Below are 8,433 nucleotides of genomic sequence, written 5' to 3'. Positions count from 1 at the left end.
ATTTCTCCACTTTGTCACCCCCAGGGGAGCAGCCCTTTTTAAAAAGGGACAACTGAGGAATCCCAGGAATATGAGCGAATGTTCCCCTGCTGAATTCCCTTGGAGCTGGAGTTGCAGGGTGAATATTCTGCCTCAGGAGCAGAACTAAGAAGTCTGAAGGAGAAAAAACTTTAAATCCAGCTCCTCCCATCCTCCATAAATCACTGCAGAACTTGTGCAGGTTCATTTTTTCCTCTTCAGCTCCCCAGTCCTTTTGTTGGTGTTTCACCAGGACAAATTGAGCCTGAGCTGCCCAAAGCACTGAAAGTCCAGTTCTTTTTATGTGAAAGTGTTATTAAAGCAGCTGATGCTGAAATGGAAAGAGTTCACATGGCTGGCAGCTTTCATTAAAAAGAAAAGAGAAAGGGTCAAAAAGAATTTTGTCACTTAGAGTTGCAGAAAAAACTTTGGAAATAGGAACAGCACAAATCCCCTAAAACCAGAAGTTGAAATGAAAACAATAGAAAAACTCTGCAGTGCTCCTGATTTTTAACAGCCAAGAACCGGAATTAAAAACCCCATTTAAAGGTGCCCAGTAAAGGGAATTTTGGGCCCAGACTTAGAAGATTTTAGAGAAAATCACAGACCAGGCAAAGTTTTCAGACAGCTGGAAAAATAATACCTATTTTCTTTTGATAACCTAAGCAAAGTACCAAAACATGAAAGAGACTCACAGTCAGGGATTTTCATTTTGAATTTAACACATCAACAAAATATTTCTCCATGAAAAAAGCAATTTTGAGCCTCTCCAAATGTTTCCGTTCACTCCGAGCACAATGCTTCTTTGTGATTTACGAGCATTTAAACTTTATTTAACACCTTCTCCCTTCTTTATAGGGCAATTTTTGAATAGGAATGCCAAGAAACGAAATAAAATAGCCCATGTGTGTTATTGCACCAGCCCCTAAATCAACATTATCCCAGAATGCAGAGACTCCCTGTTTTCTGTGGGTTGTTGGAATGCAGCCCTGGTGACGCCTTGACACCGAGCTCTAAATCACATCCATGAACAAATGTGTTGTAAATGTGCAAAAAAGGTTTTATTAATATCAGCCTGTGCCTCAGTGGTGGAGAATTCCCCACAGGGCCCGTGGGGAGGAGGGGATTCCTCTGCTCACAGGGGCTTGGGGACTCACTGGGGTGCTCTGGGGGGTGGCAGGGGATCCTGGCTCCCTCTGTGCTCCCCTCCATGGATTTTTGTCTGCTCAGGGAGCACAGAAGATGTGAGATCTTGAATAAACCAATGGTTTTGGTTTCCCTGCTCGAAAGATGTCAGAGCTTGAATAAACCAGCGTGGTTTATTGTGAGGGTAGGGGTGGAAAACTCCTCTTATTCTTTCTATATCCTCTTATCCTTGCATTCTTTTGTCCATCTCTGCAAGCCTTTGTGAGCACAGCAAGTTAGAGTTAAACAAGTTAAAACAGCACACTTCATCTAAATCCGGAATTAATTTCTACTCTAAGGTAATTTCTATCCTCCCATGTCTGATTTATTCCCCTCCAGCACTGATATTTCCAAAACACCAGCCCCCAGAATCGCCCTGGACGTGCCCAAGGGTTGCTGCATCTCAGTGCTCTCAGAAATGAGGTTCCACGTGCCTCTGCAGGTGTAGCCACAATGTCATGGAGGCACAGAATCCCAGAATGGGTTGGGTTGGGAGGGACCTTAAATGCCATCCAGTGCCACCCCTGCCATGGCAGGGACACCTCCCTCTGTCCCAGGGTGTCCCAAGCCCTGTTCACCTGGCCTTGGACATTTCCAGGGGTGTGCTGGCCTTGGGAATGAGTGGGTTGAGCTCTGGGGGCAGTGACAGAGTCATTCCCACATGGAAGCTGAGCTCTCCCAGGTACAGCTGCAGCAGGACTCCCCCCAAGCTGTGCATCATTCCTGCCTAGGAGTGGCCCAGCCTCCCTCCACTGAGCTGAGTTATTTTCCATATGCTCCTTCTGCTCCTGGCTGAATTTATGGGAGGGACAACACCTCCAGGATTGCTCTGACCTGAAAATATAAAATAATGGCAAATGATGCATTCAGAAAAATCCACCTAAAAATTTAAATGAGGTTCCACAGACTTCACACAGAATGCCCCTGGCCAAATCCAGAGTCTAGGTAAGGATGTGACATTTCTCTCACTCTGACCATTATCTAATCTAAAAACTGGGGGAGAGGGTGGCCAATCAGCACTATTAAAATAGCCTGTATAAAATCTTCCCTGGAAAAATTTACCATGAGGAAAAGGTCAGTTGGACATTTTGACAGCACAGTACAATGAGGGCCTCTAAATAGCTTCAATCATTCAGGCTTTTTTATTAGGAACTTCTTTTGTCAGTTCCTAGCACTAAATACTTGAAAACAGGTCTGACATAGCAATTAAAATGTCATATTAATCATACTGGTGTGCATTGTTTCTTTGCTTAACCTATTTTATAGACACTAATATATTTCAATACCGAAAAGCAGCTACAAATGTTTGTCATCTTTATGGAATGAACTGGAATTATTCTGAAATGCTAAGGGATCCCAGAAGAGCAGAAGATTTTTATGAGGTGCTGTCCATGATGCTGGTATCCCAAATAATAATACATATATATAAAGACAGGAATCTTGATATTCCAATAAGATAGATGGAATTGTTGCACTTGAGTCATCACCTCCTAACAATTGGTTTTTTCCAGATTGCCTTCAATGAAATGTCCAACACAAACTTTCCTCACTCATGTGCTTTTTTATCCTTGCGTTGGTTTTCCAGCCACACTCCCAGTCACACCCCTCTGCTGCATCTCCTCAGGTATAATCCAATTTTTCCCTTTGAAACCATCCACAGGCTCTGCCAGTAGCCTTGCAATGGGTCACTGTTATGATAAGAAATTAAATAAAAACGGAGGTGCTCGAATGCAGGGTTTGATAAAAAATGGAGAGGCCAAACCTCCTCCAGCTCTTGGGGCTGTCAAATATCCAGGTGGAGGAGCAGCTTTCCCTTCTCTGTGCATCCAAATTGTTCTTCTTAGAATCTCAGAAACAGGAACCATGGAAATCATGGAATGGGTTGGATTGGGAGGGACCTTAAATCCCATCCATCCCACCCCTGCCATGGCAGGGACACCTCCCACTGTCCCAGGCTGCTCCAGCCCCAGTGTCCAACCTGGCCTTGGGCACTGCCAGGGATCCAGGGGCAGCCCCAGCTGCTCTGGGCACCTGTGCCAGGGCCTCACACCCTATTCACCCTGAAATCCCCTTTTCCTGGCCAATTTGAGCACAGGGATCTTTTCTGGAGCTCTCACTGCAGTGGGAGCTCTGCTTCCATGATTTAATTACATTATTCTGCAGCCCTGCTGTCCCAGAGATTTTAAAGAGCAACAGCACAAATCTTCCCCGGGTCCCAGCGCCCTCAGCAGATTCAAAGCCTGTGCAGTTTGAGTGGGTTTAGAATTTATTTGAAAGCCTTCTTACACCGGTACAATTTATCCACAGAGATCAGCAGTTTACATCGTATTGATTAATGCAGTTATTGATTTATTCTGCAATTGTACTGGCCAGGTTTATACAGCACTGGAAAGTGCTATTTTCCAGGAGTGATTGACTTCTTTCTTTATTGACTAAAATGAGCTGATAAAAATCATCCACTGGCTGAGCTAGAAGTGCTTTTTTTTTGTATTCCTGCTTCCAGCAGAGAAAAGTAGGAGACAAACGCTGCTGCAGAGCAGAGGGAAGAAGTTCCAAGCTTAACCCCTCTGTTGTTTCCCTGCCTGGGCTAAGCCCAGCCCCAGCCTTAGGCAGGTGAGAAGCTGGAAGGCTGGGATGGGAAAAAGGCAGGCAGGAATTTGGATTTGGAGGAGGAGAATTAACCTGCTCCTCCTTCTCCTCACTTAATGCCTGAACGTGTTTTTTTGGAGCTTTCTGCTGCTCCTAAATGTCACTGTCCCCTTCCCCAGGTGTGGGAGGCTCAGGTGGGCTCCGGGGAAGGGCTCAGGGATGGAATGGGGCTCATCCTGCTGGGTTAGGGAAGGTGCTCCCTGCAGCTGGGGCTTTGCAGCGCCATAAAGTGAATATAACACCACTGATCCTGGCTGTTCCAAGGTTTTCCCAGTTTGGGGGAAGAGCCCTGTGCTCCTGAAACACTTGGCTGGGAATCACATCAGCTCTGAGCTGTTCTCCTGGTGGAACTGCTCCATCAGGCCAAGGAAATTCCACTTTTTAACAAGTACCAGAGCTGCATCCTCCCCCCAGCCCTTCAAACCTCCAGTTCTCTGTCTAGAGGGTGAAACACTTTTATTTCATTAAACTGAATCTGTGCTGCTTTCAGTTCACAAGGCAGTATTGCTATATCCATATTTTTAAATACATATATTTATATATTTATATATTTGCATTTTCTAGTGAAATACAAAAAAACAAAATTAACACAGATCAACAAACAGCTCCTACTGTTTAGAGAAAACACCCATGAAAACCCACACTGCTGCACTTCAGAAATACTCTCTAACAGAAAAATTCTCCCAGGCCATTTAGTTTCACAAGGCTTTTAAAGTTCCTCTTAAAGTCTGACTTGTAAAATAAACCTTTTGTCCCATTTAATGTGCACACACCTGGCTCCCAGTACCCAAGAATCACAAGTTGGAAGAGAGAGCTGTGCTCTGGTGCTGTGATTTTGGTAAAATGTGAAGTTTATTCCATCAAGACATGGATTTACAGTAGGTTTAGGGGTTTACAGTCCCACTGTTCTGCTCAGGAGGAATTTCTGTCCCCAAGGAATGAAATTTCTCCCCAATTTTTCCCTAATTTCTGTCCCCCTGCTGCCCAGGAGCAGCTGGGACAAGGTGTGGAGCACAACCACCTCCAACACTGGCCCACACAGCGAGTGCACTTAGCAAAAAGGAAATTCAGAATAAAAGCGTGAAAATAAAATTGAAAGTTGGCAAATAAGTGATCTTTGCTATATATGTATGAACTATAGATACATGCAAACTTGGAAATGTGTATAAAGACATGAGGAGCAGGAAATGGAGAGGTGTGTAATGAAAATAACATCACACTTCTGATTTTCCCTCGCTGCCTGAAAAAGGGAATCACAGGAGGAATCCTGCCCTAGAGGCAGGGTAGAGCACAGACATTGATATCTATTAGGGGCCAGAATAATTTATCTAATCATATAATATAATAATTTATCTATTAAGATATTATTAAATATATAATGCATAATATAATTATATATTAGATGTTTTATGATAATGTAATATTTATACTAAATATAATATATAAAATATATTATAATAAATAAATGTCATATACTATAATAAATAAAACATTATAAATATAATATAATAATATAACATAACGTAATATAATATAATTAATACAATGTAACATAATAGAACATAATATTAAAAATGTAATAATTTATCTATTAATAATTGATTTAATTCAGCTCTGGCACCACATTCCTAAGCAGCAGTTCCCAGTCATTCCTCTGCATTAGGAGCTGTGTGTTCCTTCCTCCAGCCACTGCAAGGTTTCCTCCATAAACACACCCTGCTATAAATACAGCCCTGGCTGTCTCACTTACTGGTTGTTGGAGGAAATGAAATAACAACATGCTTTGCACTTTAAAGCCTTGTTTAGAAAACATCTTCATAAACCCACTCAAAGAAACACCTGAAATAAAATCATGGCTGTTGCTCCCCATCACGCCAGCCCTACAAATTGATTATTTTCGTTAAATTAAAGCCATCAACTACAACAGGGCTGCTTTGTGGCACTTGACAACTTCCAGTAAAACAAGGCTGCCAGCATTTATTGATTGATGGGCGCTCTGGGCTGTGCTGGCACCTTCCTGGGCCTTTCAGAAAATTCAAGAGCCCAGCCCAAATGATGCCTTTGGGTTTTAATCCCTGTGACATCCTCGGGCTGCCAAGGCTTTCAGCACCATTCAAGGTGGGCAGGTGCATCCATTGGTATTCTTTGGTTGGATACTAAAACATGAAGGGTTTTTTTCTCCAACAAAACCACATTTTCTTCTCTTTTTCCCTTGCAATACACCTATTTTTGCAGACAACAGGGGCTGCCAGATCCTTCAATCCAGATTTCCCCAGATCCGTGTTTTGCAGAGCTGTTTATGCCAAAAGAGGCACCAAAATGCCCTTGGTTGTGCTTTGTCCCTCAGGAATTTTGGGCTCTGGACTCGTCCCCTCAGGATGGGAAGGATCCAGGAATATCCTTCTCCAAAACACCCCCTGTTCTGGGAGCCAAAATTTGGCTGATTGCCCTGAGCTGTTGTTTCCTCCCTCTACACAGCAACTGTTGAGTGGAAAAAATTTGAAATTAGAGAATGAAATTAGTCCGCAAAATACCCACAAATATCTGCTACATAATTTTTTAATTCTTTAAAGATTAATGGATGAGAAGAAGTGATTAATTCAAGCTTTGCTTTGCAGATGATCTCTCAGGCCTCACAGCGTACGTGCACAGTCAATATTTTGCAAATGTTTTGATTAATAAATCTTTATATAGCCCACTGCAACTTTGTAGATTTAAATTGATGCTTGCACTCTGCATACTGATTTTCCCCGCATGGTTTCCTGACTCAGGCTCGTTAGTCCAAAGGAAAGAAAACAAAATAAACGCTGCTGAGCCCAAAATATTTCACTTTCACCACATAAGGTACAAAACCCTTTGGAAGGCACTGTTTTCCAGGCAGAAGGTGCCACCACTGCATCAGGCAGCTGTCCCCACTTCCAACCCAGTCTCCCCAGCACCATCCCTGGATTTTTTTTCTGGGCTATCAGTTGCTCCCACAGGAAGAAAAAATGAAATAAGATGGGGATCAGACTCTTCTCCCAGGGAACAAGAGGCAGGACCAGAGGACATGGCCACAAGCTGCACCAGGGGAGGCTCAGGTTGGACATCGGGAGGAATTTCCCCATGGAAAGGATGGTCAGGGTCTGGCCAGGGAGGTTTGGAGTGCCCATCCCTGGAGGTGTCCCGGGAATGACCCAAGGATTTGGCACAGGTTGGACTTGGTGATCCTGGAGGGCTTTTCCAGCCTCAGTGGTGCTGGGATTCTCTGCACATTCTCGGGTTCAGGCAGCTCACCTTCAGGGCTGGAGCAGAGGTTTGTTCTTGCTCTGCTCTTTGCTGGGAGTTTTGTTTAATGCCACAAGCACCGAGCGGGTCACAGCCTGGCTGGAACAGCTTCCAAACAACCCCGGAGCACAAAGGGCCTGGGGAAGGGCTGAGCCCACCCTGGGGGGATCTGGGCTCCTGATCCCACTCCCTCCACCAGCTCTGCACAGGTCCAACCCTCCCAACCCCACCTGGACACTGGCAGAGCTACACTGAGACAAACCCCCTGGCTGGAGTAAAACTCATTAATAAACAGGATTTCAGTCAAGGGACAGTGGAGTCTTGTGCTCCTGCTGGGACAGAAACCAAACACTGAATCTCTTTGGCAATGCCCTATCCCTCACAGGAAATGTGAAAGACAAAATAAGTAAAATGAAACAGGAAATAAAAAGGTTTTTATTTGGTTTCTGATGCACAACAGGATCACCAGAAGCCACTTTTTCTTCACATGTACTTCCCACAGCCTCTGAGTCTCTTCACTTCCTTTCCTGCTCACATCTTCATCCCCTGTGGACTTCTCTGCTTCTCACCTCTTGTCCTGGCACTTCTGCAAGCATTCCTGCAGCTCCATACAAACCCTCAGTCCATAATCCAAGGATCATCCATTATCCAAGGTGGGCCAGGGAAGGTGGGTGCTGTCACTGAGCTGCATGGGGGCTTGGCTGGGGATCCCTGTTCTTTCCAATTTTTCTGAGTAAAAAAACTGTTGAGCAACTCCTTTTCTTTCCCCAGACTGAATTTTGCAGCCACATCCAGTGACTTTTCCAAAGTTTTATCTTGTCCTGACATTGGATTATGGAAATGCAACAGGCACCTTAATTCTACATTTAAAACATCCCCAAAAGATTAAAGCATGCTCAGGCTGTGCTCATCCTGCAAAAGGAACCATTTCTTATAAAGAAACCCCCATAAAAGCACTCAAGTGCCAGAGAGGATGCTCAATATAATTTTTTTAATAGTAATGGAGAAGATTAATGAGAAAAAATTTGGACCTCTGCATTATAACTCTTGCAGCAGATATTATCATTACGTGCATTTCACATTGTCACTAATTTTGTATTCAACATGCCAGGACCATTAATTCAGTCTGCAGCTGAATGAGGCAGATTGCTTAAGAAAATAAACGTCTCTATTACTTTTTATAGTGTTGAAATTAATTTACAGTTCCAGTTTGCGAGAACTAAAATTGAGAATTAAAACTATATTTGGTACCTGAGATTTCTCAGAGATTAGCATTCACGAGGCAGTAAAAATATTAACTACTTTAAATAATGC

Source organism: Pyrgilauda ruficollis, unplaced genomic scaffold (genome assembly GCF_017590135.1).
Source record: "Pyrgilauda ruficollis isolate IOZ18807 unplaced genomic scaffold, ASM1759013v1 scaffold10, whole genome shotgun sequence".
NCBI classification, from domain to species: Eukaryota; Metazoa; Chordata; class Aves; order Passeriformes; family Passeridae; genus Pyrgilauda; species Pyrgilauda ruficollis.
The sequence above is the reverse complement of the archived record's forward strand: the minus strand, read 5'-3'. Positions refer to the sequence as shown.